This window comes from Rattus norvegicus, chromosome 5, assembly GCF_036323735.1.
Source record: "Rattus norvegicus strain BN/NHsdMcwi chromosome 5, GRCr8, whole genome shotgun sequence".
Classification (NCBI taxonomy): domain Eukaryota; kingdom Metazoa; phylum Chordata; class Mammalia; order Rodentia; family Muridae; genus Rattus; species Rattus norvegicus.
The window spans coordinates 90,560,481-90,570,072 of record NC_086023.1 but is presented as its reverse complement, the minus strand read 5'-3'; the positions used below and the strand labels follow the sequence as shown (position 1 = coordinate 90,570,072).

Here is a 9,592-nt window from a genome sequence, read left to right as displayed (position 1 = left end):
GTACCACAGTGTAAAAAACAAACAAACAAAAACAAAACAAAAAAAACCCCAACAATACTGAAACAAATGAAAATCTTGAAAATCGCCTGATGAAAAATAAAATAACCAGTGGCTTTGAACAGTTCTCCCTGGCCATCGGTGCTGCAGAAGATGAAAATCTTCCTATCAGAACAGATGGCAGAACCGAGCCTACCAAACTGCTACCAGACTCGACCCATCTGTAGAAATATACTATCCACCCACATCTTTCCCATCAAAAGCTTTTTGTTTTTAATCTTTGAATCTTTGAGGCCCATTTGGTCACAATATGTTACAAATATCCGTGTGTGTGTGTGTGTGTGTGTGTGTGTGTGTGTGTGTGTACGCGCGCGTTTCTTTCTTTTTTTTTTTTTTTATACCATGATATCATATGTTTGTCTGGCACTACCCTAAAGCTAGTTCTAGATGACAGTGAGAATGGAGAAATAACCCAGTGTGCCCAAATGGCAAGTGAACTCACTGGGGAGGAAGGAGAGGGAGAAGAAAGCCTTCAGTTCGGCTGCCCGCCGCCGCTGCCCCTGCCATGGGTAGCTCATGTCCAGGCTGTTCACTCGTCATCAGTTCCACTTGCTTCTGACTGTTCTTTCTCATCCTGCTCCTCATCGCTGTCAAAATCGCTCACAACGGGTTTGGCTTTGCCTCGGTCGGCCTTTCTCTTCCTTTTTATTCAGTTTGATTTTCACCTTCACAGATTTTGCCTCTGACTCTGACTCCTCTTCATCATCTTCCTCCTCCTCTTCATTGTTTTCTTCCTCACTCTCTTCTTCTTTGGCAATTTTCTGCCGAGCACTCTTAAACACTGACTGTAGGACAATGGAGTCTTCGTAGATCTGGGATCCTCCCAAGTTGAATGTCTGTTCATTGTGACAGAGACACATGACATCTTTGTCCAGGTCTCCCAGTCTTCGGTACTTATGATTACGGATTCTTTCCTTTATCTTTTTGAAGTCCACTGGCTTCCTAATTAATTCATAGTATTCTGGTAACTCTTTTCTGGAAAGTAACTGAATGAAGACTTCACTGAGCTGTCACGCTGAACTCTGAGCTGCTGAGGACTGGGCAGGCTTCGGCTCCTGCCACCTTTGTAAGACATGCATGTACCATGTATTTAATTTTAAATAAATGTTCTTTTACTTGCTGTATAAACCTATTTCTAGGCTCTAGATTTGTCATACCAAGCAAAGGAATCTCAGAAATCCCATATAGATTATGTTCAAAGATCCCCCGTAATTGCCCTTGCAAGACCTTTTTAAATCTCTTAAAAGTATTTTTTATTTAATCTTCTTAAATTCTCCCTTCTGTGGAGATTAATATCTCTGTAAACAATACAATTCCAGGATATTGTCTGATAGGGAATCCACAGGTTTCTTATGAGAACTGGTGAAGTTTTAGCAGCATTAAGAACAGAGAGCAACAAATTAATGCATACATACTTGTGCTCAGCTTGCCCTCTCCATTTTACAAAGTTTAGGGTTCCTTGCTCAGGGAATGGTGCTACCCATAGTGTGTCAATCTTCATATTTAAATGTACATAACCAAGATAACCTCAAAAATATGCTCGAAGCGCTTTCTCTCAAAAGATTATAAATTTTGTCATGTTAAATAGTACCAACAGTTACAACTTCATCTCCTGTCAAGACGACATGAAAACATATCATATTTTAGCGCTTTGGTCCAAAGTCTCATGGGCATCTCATAAGTGGAAATATAGTCCACAGTTATTAATAATTTTACCACTTTAAAAGAAAGTCTCTTAATTACAAGTTCCTATATGTTAAATAACTAGTTATATCTAAGATAGAATGACACAGACTTAGCAATCCTGTTCCCAAAAGTAAGAAATAGAGTATGCAAAGGAATGATCAGATAAAAGCAAAGCAAAAGGCAACAGATCAAACACCAAATCCTGAGGTACCACACATGTTATTTGGGATTCATAATGAAATTGGCTGTGCTCTAATGGACTTGAGTAGCCACACTCAAAACTCTATCAGCTTAGAAGATGCATGGTCCCAGCTTGATAGCACACCTACAAGCTCTAGAACTAAAAGAAACAAATAACCTAAGAGGAGTAGAAGGCAGGAAATAATCAAACTGAGGGCTGAAATCAACCAAGTAGAAACAAAAAGGACTGTACAAAGATTCAACAAAACCAGGAGATGGTTCTTTGAGAAAATCCACAAGATAGATAAACCCTTCACCAGATTAACCAGAGTGCACAGAGAGTATATCCAAATTAACAAAATCAGAAATGAAAAGGGAGAGATAACAAAAGAATCTGAGGAAATTCAAAAAAATCATCAGATCCTACAATAGCCTATATTCAACCAAACTAGAAAATCTGGATGAAATGGACAATTTTCTAGACAGATACAAGTACTCAAGTTAAATCAGGAACAGATAAACCCTCTAAACAACCCCATAACTCCTAACAAAATAGAAGCAGTTATTAAAAATCTCCCAACCAAAAAGAGCCCAGGACCAGATAGGTTTAGTGAAAAATTCTATCAGACCTTCATAGAAGACCTCATACCAATACTGTCCAAAATATTCTACAAAACAGACAAACACTACCAAATTCCTTCCATGAAGCCATAATTACTCTTATACCCAAATGACACAAAGACCCAACAAAGATAGAGAACTTCAGACCAATTTCCCTTAGGAATATTGACCCAAAAATACTCAATAAAATTCTTGCAAACTGAATCCAAGAACACATCAAAATGATCATCCATCATGATCAAGTAGACTTCATCTCAAGGATGCAAGTATGGTTCAATATATGGAAATCCATCAACATGTAATGCACTATAGAAACAAACTCAAATATAAAAACCACATGATCATTTCATTAGATGCTGAGAAAGGATTTAACGAAATTCAACACCCCTTCATGATAAAAGTCCTGGAAAGATCTGGAATTCAAGGCCCATACCTAAACATAGTAAAAGCAATATGCAGCAAATGAGTAGCTAACATCAAACCAAATGGAGAGGAACTTGAAGAAATCCCACTTAAATCAGGGACTAGACAAGGCTGCCCACTCTCTCCTTACTTAATATAGAACTCAAAATTCTAGCCAGAGCAATCAGACAGTGAAAGGAAGTCAAAGGGATATAAATTTGAAGGGAAGATATCAAAATTTCACTATGGGCAGATGATATGATAGTATATTTAAGTGTCCTCAAAAGTTCCGCCAGAGAACTACTAATTCTGATAAACAACTTCAGCAAAGTGTCTGGGTAGAAAATTAAGTCAAAGGAATCAGTATCCTTCCTTTACTCGAAGGATAAACAGGCTGAGAAAGAAATTAGAGAAATGACACCCTTCAAAATAGTCCCCAAATACATAAAATATCTTGGTTTGACATTAACCAAGCAAGTGAAAGATCTCTATGACAAGAATTTCAAGTCTCTAAAGAATGAAATTGAAGATCTGAGAAGATGGAAAGATCTTCCATGCTCATGGATTGACAAAATTAATATAGTAAAAATGGCCATTTTGCCAAGTGCAATCTACAGACTCAATGCAATGCTCATCAAAATTCTTACTCAATTCTTCATGGAGATAGAAAGAGCAATTTGCAAATTCATTTGGAATAACAAAAAACACAGGATAGTGAAAATTATAGTTAATAATAAAAGAACTGGGGGGAATCACCATCCTTGACTTTAAGCAGTATTACAGAGCAATAGTCATAAAAACTGTATGGAATTGGTACAGAGACAGGCAGATAGATCAGGGGAGCAGAATTGAAGACCCAGAAATGACCCGACACATCTATGGTCATTTGATCTTTGGCAAAGGAGCTAAAACCATCCAATGGAAGAAAGAGCATTTTCAACAAATGATGCTGGTTCAATTGGAGGTCAGCATGTAGAAGAATGCAAATTGATCCATTCTTACCACCATGTACAAAATTTAAGTCCAAGTGGATCAAGGACCTCCACATCAAACCAGACACATTCAAAATAATAGAAGAAAAAGTGGGCAAGAGTCCCAAACACATGGGCACTGGGGAAAATTTCCTGAACAGAACACCAATGGCTTATGCTGTAAGATCAAGAATCGACAAATGGGTCTTCATAAAACTTCAAAGCTTCTGTAAGGCACAGGACACTGTCATTAGGACAAAACAGCAGTCAACAGATTGGGAAAATATCTTTAGTAATCCTACATCAGATAGAGGGCTAATATCCAAAATATACAAAGAATTCAAGATGTTAGACTGCAGAGAGTCAAATAACCTTATTATAAAAAGTGGTGCAGAGCTAAACAAAGAATTCTCAGCTGAAGAATATCGAATGGCCAAAAAGCACCTAAAGAAATGTTAAACATTCTTAGTCATCAGGGAAATGCAAATCAAAACAACCCTGAGATTATACCTCACATCAGTCAGATTGGCTGAGATAAAAAATTCAGGTGACAGCAGATGTTGGCAAGGATGTGGAGAAAGAGGAACACTCTTCCATTGTTGGTGGGACTGCAAACTGTTATAACCACTCTGGAAATCAGTCTGGAGGTTCCTCAGAGAATTGGACATGCCACTACCTAAGGTCTCTGATATACCTCTCCTGGGAATATACTCAAAAGATGCTTCAACATACAACATAGAAACATCCTCCACTATGCTCCTAGTAGCCTTATTTATAATAGCCAGAAGCTAGAGAGAGCACAGATACCCTTCAAAAGAGGAATGGATACACAAAATATGGTACATCTATACAATGGAGTATCACTCAGCTATGAAAAACAATGACTTCATGAAATTCATAGGTAAATGGAATGAACTAGAAAATATCATCCTGAGAGAGGTAACCTAATCACAGAAAAACACACATGGTATGCATTCATTTATAAGTTGATATTAGCCCAAAAGCTCGAATTACTCAAGATGCAATCCACAGCCCACATGAATCTCAAGAAGAAGGATGACCAAAATGTGGATGTTTCCACTCCTTAAAAGCGGGAACAAAAATATCTGTAGAAGGTTATATGGAGACAAAGTTTAGAGCAGAGACTGAAGGAATGGCCATTCTGAGCCTGCCCCACATGCAGCCCATATATACAGCCACCAAAACTAGATAAGTTTCATGAAGCTAAGAAGTGCATGCTGACAGGAACCAGATATAGGTCTCTCCTGAGAGACACAACCAGAGCCTGTCAAATACAGAGGTGAACGTTAGCAGCAAACCATTGAAATGAGAATGGGACCCCCTTTGGGGGAATTAGAGAAAGGATTGAAAGAGCTGAAGGGGCTTGCAACTCCATAAGAACAACGATGCCAAACAACAAGAGCTTTCAGGGAGTAAACCACTACCAAAAGACTATACATGGACTGATCCAACTGCATATGTAGCAGAGAATAGTCTTGTTGGAGCACCAGTGGATGAGGAAGCCCTTGGTCCTGCAAAGGGCGGGCCCCCAGTGCACGGGAATATCAGGTGTTGGGGGGTTGTAAGGGGGTGGGGGGGTGGAACACCATCATGGGGGAGTGGGAGGGGATAGGGGACTTATGTACAGGAAACCGGGAAAGGGAATAACATTTGAAATGTAAATAAGGAAATATATCCAGTAAAATAAAAGAAGCTGCATAGTCAGCTATATCATAGAAACTGCCCCATTTCTTTATGATAATTTGTCTTAATTGCATTTTCTGTTGCTGTTACATACTCTCTAATACAGGGACAAATAATTTGTATAGCTAACAATTTCAGGTTACTGGAAATCGTGGCAGGAGAAGATGAAGTAAACTGAACTGGACAAAACACTTCACCGGATGTCCAGAACCGAGAGCAGAGAATAGTGATTTAAGGCATACATAGTGCTGTTCAGCTCACTTATCAACTCATGCAGTCAGAATTCCCTTTATATGGAACAGTTATACCCAGAATATATGGATTTTTCTCACACCTCAATTAACATATTTCGGATAACATCTCATAGATATGTCCAGAGGCCTTGACTTCTGTGCCATGATGGATTATAGCCTGAAACTTTGAGTCAACTAACACTTTCTTCCTGAAGTTGCTTTGTCAGCATATTTTGTCACTATTGAAAGATAAACTAGAATATACAGTAACGGATTTTCAGATCTTTACATACTTTTGAAAACATTTTACTTTGTATATAGATTTTTATTTTATTTTTATATTATTTTTAAAACTGTTTCTAATTATATATTAATTGTTAAATTTGATTCTAAGTCCAAGTCGTTCAGGGACAAAATTTTATGCACAAATCTTAATGTATATCTCTGTTTATTTCTTTGTAAGAAATTCTAAACATGCAATAAGGGATATTTCATAGAAAGGATAAGAATAATTTTAAGTCATTCATAACTATTTTCAAGTTCCTTATTAAATTTTGTAGGAATCCTTCATCAAGATAAGCATCTTCTTTTCGTTGTGTGCCAGCTCCTTTATTTGCTTTTAATGTTAGAGAAAAAAATGCTCATTCATTTCAAGGATAAAACAATTTTACCGATTTAATTTGCATTGTTTCTTCATTTCAGGATGAAGTTATTAATATGTTCTTCTTACTATGAATGGGCTTGCCAGTTAGAGCTTTTACATTTTAAGGATTATATCTGCTCAATTTTTCTCATATTGCTGTCTATTTATTATGCTAGCACTGAATGGTCCAAATTTCTGTGAAATAAAAACATATTTCCAGTGTCATTATTTGTTCTTAGGCTTCAGAATGTTTATTTATAGATTCAAATAGACATTAGGGTTTTTTGTTTGTTCATTTTTGTTTATTTTGTTTTTGGTTTTTGGTTCTTTGGATTCGATTTTTAATGTATTCTACTACAAAGTATTGGATGATTTCTGGTATAAAAATTAAAAATATGAACATTTTCTTTTAAATTTTTCAATGTTAGAACAGAATATTTTTATATAAGGCTAACAATAATACTTTGATTTTATTAAGGCTAATTACAAGTTTCAGCTTTTATACACATTTAAGTGTTATTAAAATGTCAGCATTGACCTAATACGTGCCAGTTCATTCTCAAATATTGATAAAGCAACATGTTATAAGACATTTAAAAATATTTTGAATAATACTTCTTTTTATGATTATCTTACTTTAATGACTCATTTTGATAATCATATTGATAGTATTCTTTCAGTTATTTTATCTTTATTTATGACTTAGGAGCCTATGGTGATTTTTTGGTATATTTTAATAGCAAATATGTAAAGGTCACTGGGATATGCTTTTCATTTGATCATGAACCCCTCTTGATCAGTCTATAAGTCCTCTCATCTTTCCAGTACTTCTGGACGTTCTTAGGGGCTGACACATTTCTATTCAGGGAAATGAGATTGGAAATTTTATGAACAGTATTCTTGGTGGTTCTAAATCAAATGTTTATCCAGTCTCTTAAGCTGTGCACGTAAGATGAATCATCTGATATGATATATATTCTTCATAGATATATTACAGTTCTCAACAAATGAAGACTGACATAATAAAACTATATAACTTTTCAACCTCTGAGCAACTAATAAATCTGGGCAAAATTGTTAATGTTTATATATACATATACATCTTTTCAATCTGCTCTTACTTTAATTTCTCTTACTAATTTTCTGAAAACATATGGGAACATCTTTGAAAAAACTGTAATTAACAAAATAGGGAATGTAAGAAGTTTTGCAGGATAATATTTCATTTGTTCAATGATTATACTGTGAACAAAATAAAAGAGGGGATCTTTAGGCTGACAGAAGAAGCACAACTACTAAATGATGAACTACTAATTGATTTCTGATATTGTATTCAGATATGTTTCAACCCATTTCAAAGATATCCTAAATCAATAAACATTGTAGGAAACTGGGAAAATCTGAAGTCAGTAGAATAGTTCGTGATATTATAGAGCTATCATTGTTAGTTTTGATTCTTTGGCTGTCATAAAAATGACAAAAAATGCTACTAAAGATATCAGGAAAAAGAACCATTATCGACCGTTGGTGGGAATATAAACTGGTGTACCCCCTATGGAAGTCAATGTGTATGTTTCTCCAGACAATTAAAATGACTAAGTTATACAATATGACACAGTTCTATCAGTCTTTTGTATGTGTCCAGGGTAACATATCCTACCACAACCAAGTTGATTGTTGTTCTGTTCACAACAGTGAGGATGCAGAATCTGTCTAGAGCTCCATCAACAGAGGAAAGGTGGAGTAAAAGGTACAGACATGCAGTGATAATTTATTTAGGTAAAAAGGAAAAATGAAACCACAAACTTTTTGGGAAAATGAATGGAACTAGAAAATACAATAAGTGAGATAATCTACCCTCAGAACAACAGATACAACATATTCTCTTTCATGTGCAGAAGCCAGGAAACTAGAAAGGGATTCATGAAGGCCCTAAAAGGTTCCCACCTTTTTCCAGCAATGGAATTCATTAGATATGGGAATGGAAAGGAAAATACTGGGGTTCGAAGAATATTAGTGAGGCTTGAAGACCATATGCTGGTTTAACCAAAAACTAAAGATATTTGAAAATTCCTAAAGGAAGACAGTTTATATGCTTTTTAAAAATAAAAAGGAAAGAATGCCTTTTTGTAAAGAAACACTATAATAATTGCAGTAAAAATAATGTCCAATCTTGGATTTGCTTCAAAATAACACTGTATAGTGGAAGAAATAAAGGCATATACAAAATAGGACTGGTTGTATTAATAATAGTTGGTAGGGCTACATGGATAAATTGAGTATCTTAAAGGGCTTGCTTTCAGGTAATGTTTTTAGTGGTTTTACTCTGTAGTCATTTGGCCACGTTGCTTCGAGCCTGTGGGGATGTGTGAATTATGATGTGCAGGAAGCAAAAAGAAAAGGTAGGTAGTTCTTGGTCACCCCTACAAAGCAATGGCCTCCAATGAATTTCCACTTGGCTTCACTACCTATAGGTACAAATCTTGGCCAATAGTGTTACAGACTGGAAACCCAGCCTTTAATGTATGAGTGTCTGGGAGATATTCACATAAAAGCTACAGCATTATTTTTAGTAAAGTAATTTTTATGAAAAATTTCATTTGACACAATTATTCAAAACAATTTAAAGTATAATTCAGTGCATGAAATATATTCAATTCCAAAACTTATTACCCTAAGATTTATTAATTTTATAATAAAATATTATTGATTAAGACAATGACTATTAGAAGATGGATAGCTTAAATTAGTGATCAGAAAATATGGGTCATATAGCAACTAACCTGGCCCATGGAGCTCACTGAGTCTGAGTCACCAATCAAAGATTTTTCAAGGTCTGACTTATACATTTGGGGCAGATGTGCAGCTTGGTTTTCAAGTGGGTTCCCTAACAGTTGGAGCAGGAAGTTATGTCTGTCTCTGTTGCCTGCAGTTGGATCTTCTTTCCCTAACTGGACTGCCAGGTTGGACCTTAGTGGGAGAGCATGTGCTTACTCCTGCTGGAACTAGATGTCCCAGGGCCTTGTGATAGCCAAAGGTAGCTTCTCTCTGAGGAGGAGGAAGGGAGGGAGTAAAGGGGGGGATTTATAAAGGTA

General features: G+C 36.1%; 1 pseudogene; it reads right to left on the bottom strand.

Annotated features, from left to right (window-relative positions):
• Nucleotides 1-571: 571 nt before the first annotated feature.
• On the bottom strand, nucleotides 572-9,346 carry Smarca2-ps2 (SWI/SNF related, matrix associated, actin dependent regulator of chromatin, subfamily a, member 2, pseudogene 2; annotated as a pseudogene).
• Between the last annotated feature and the right edge of the window lie 246 nt (nucleotides 9,347-9,592).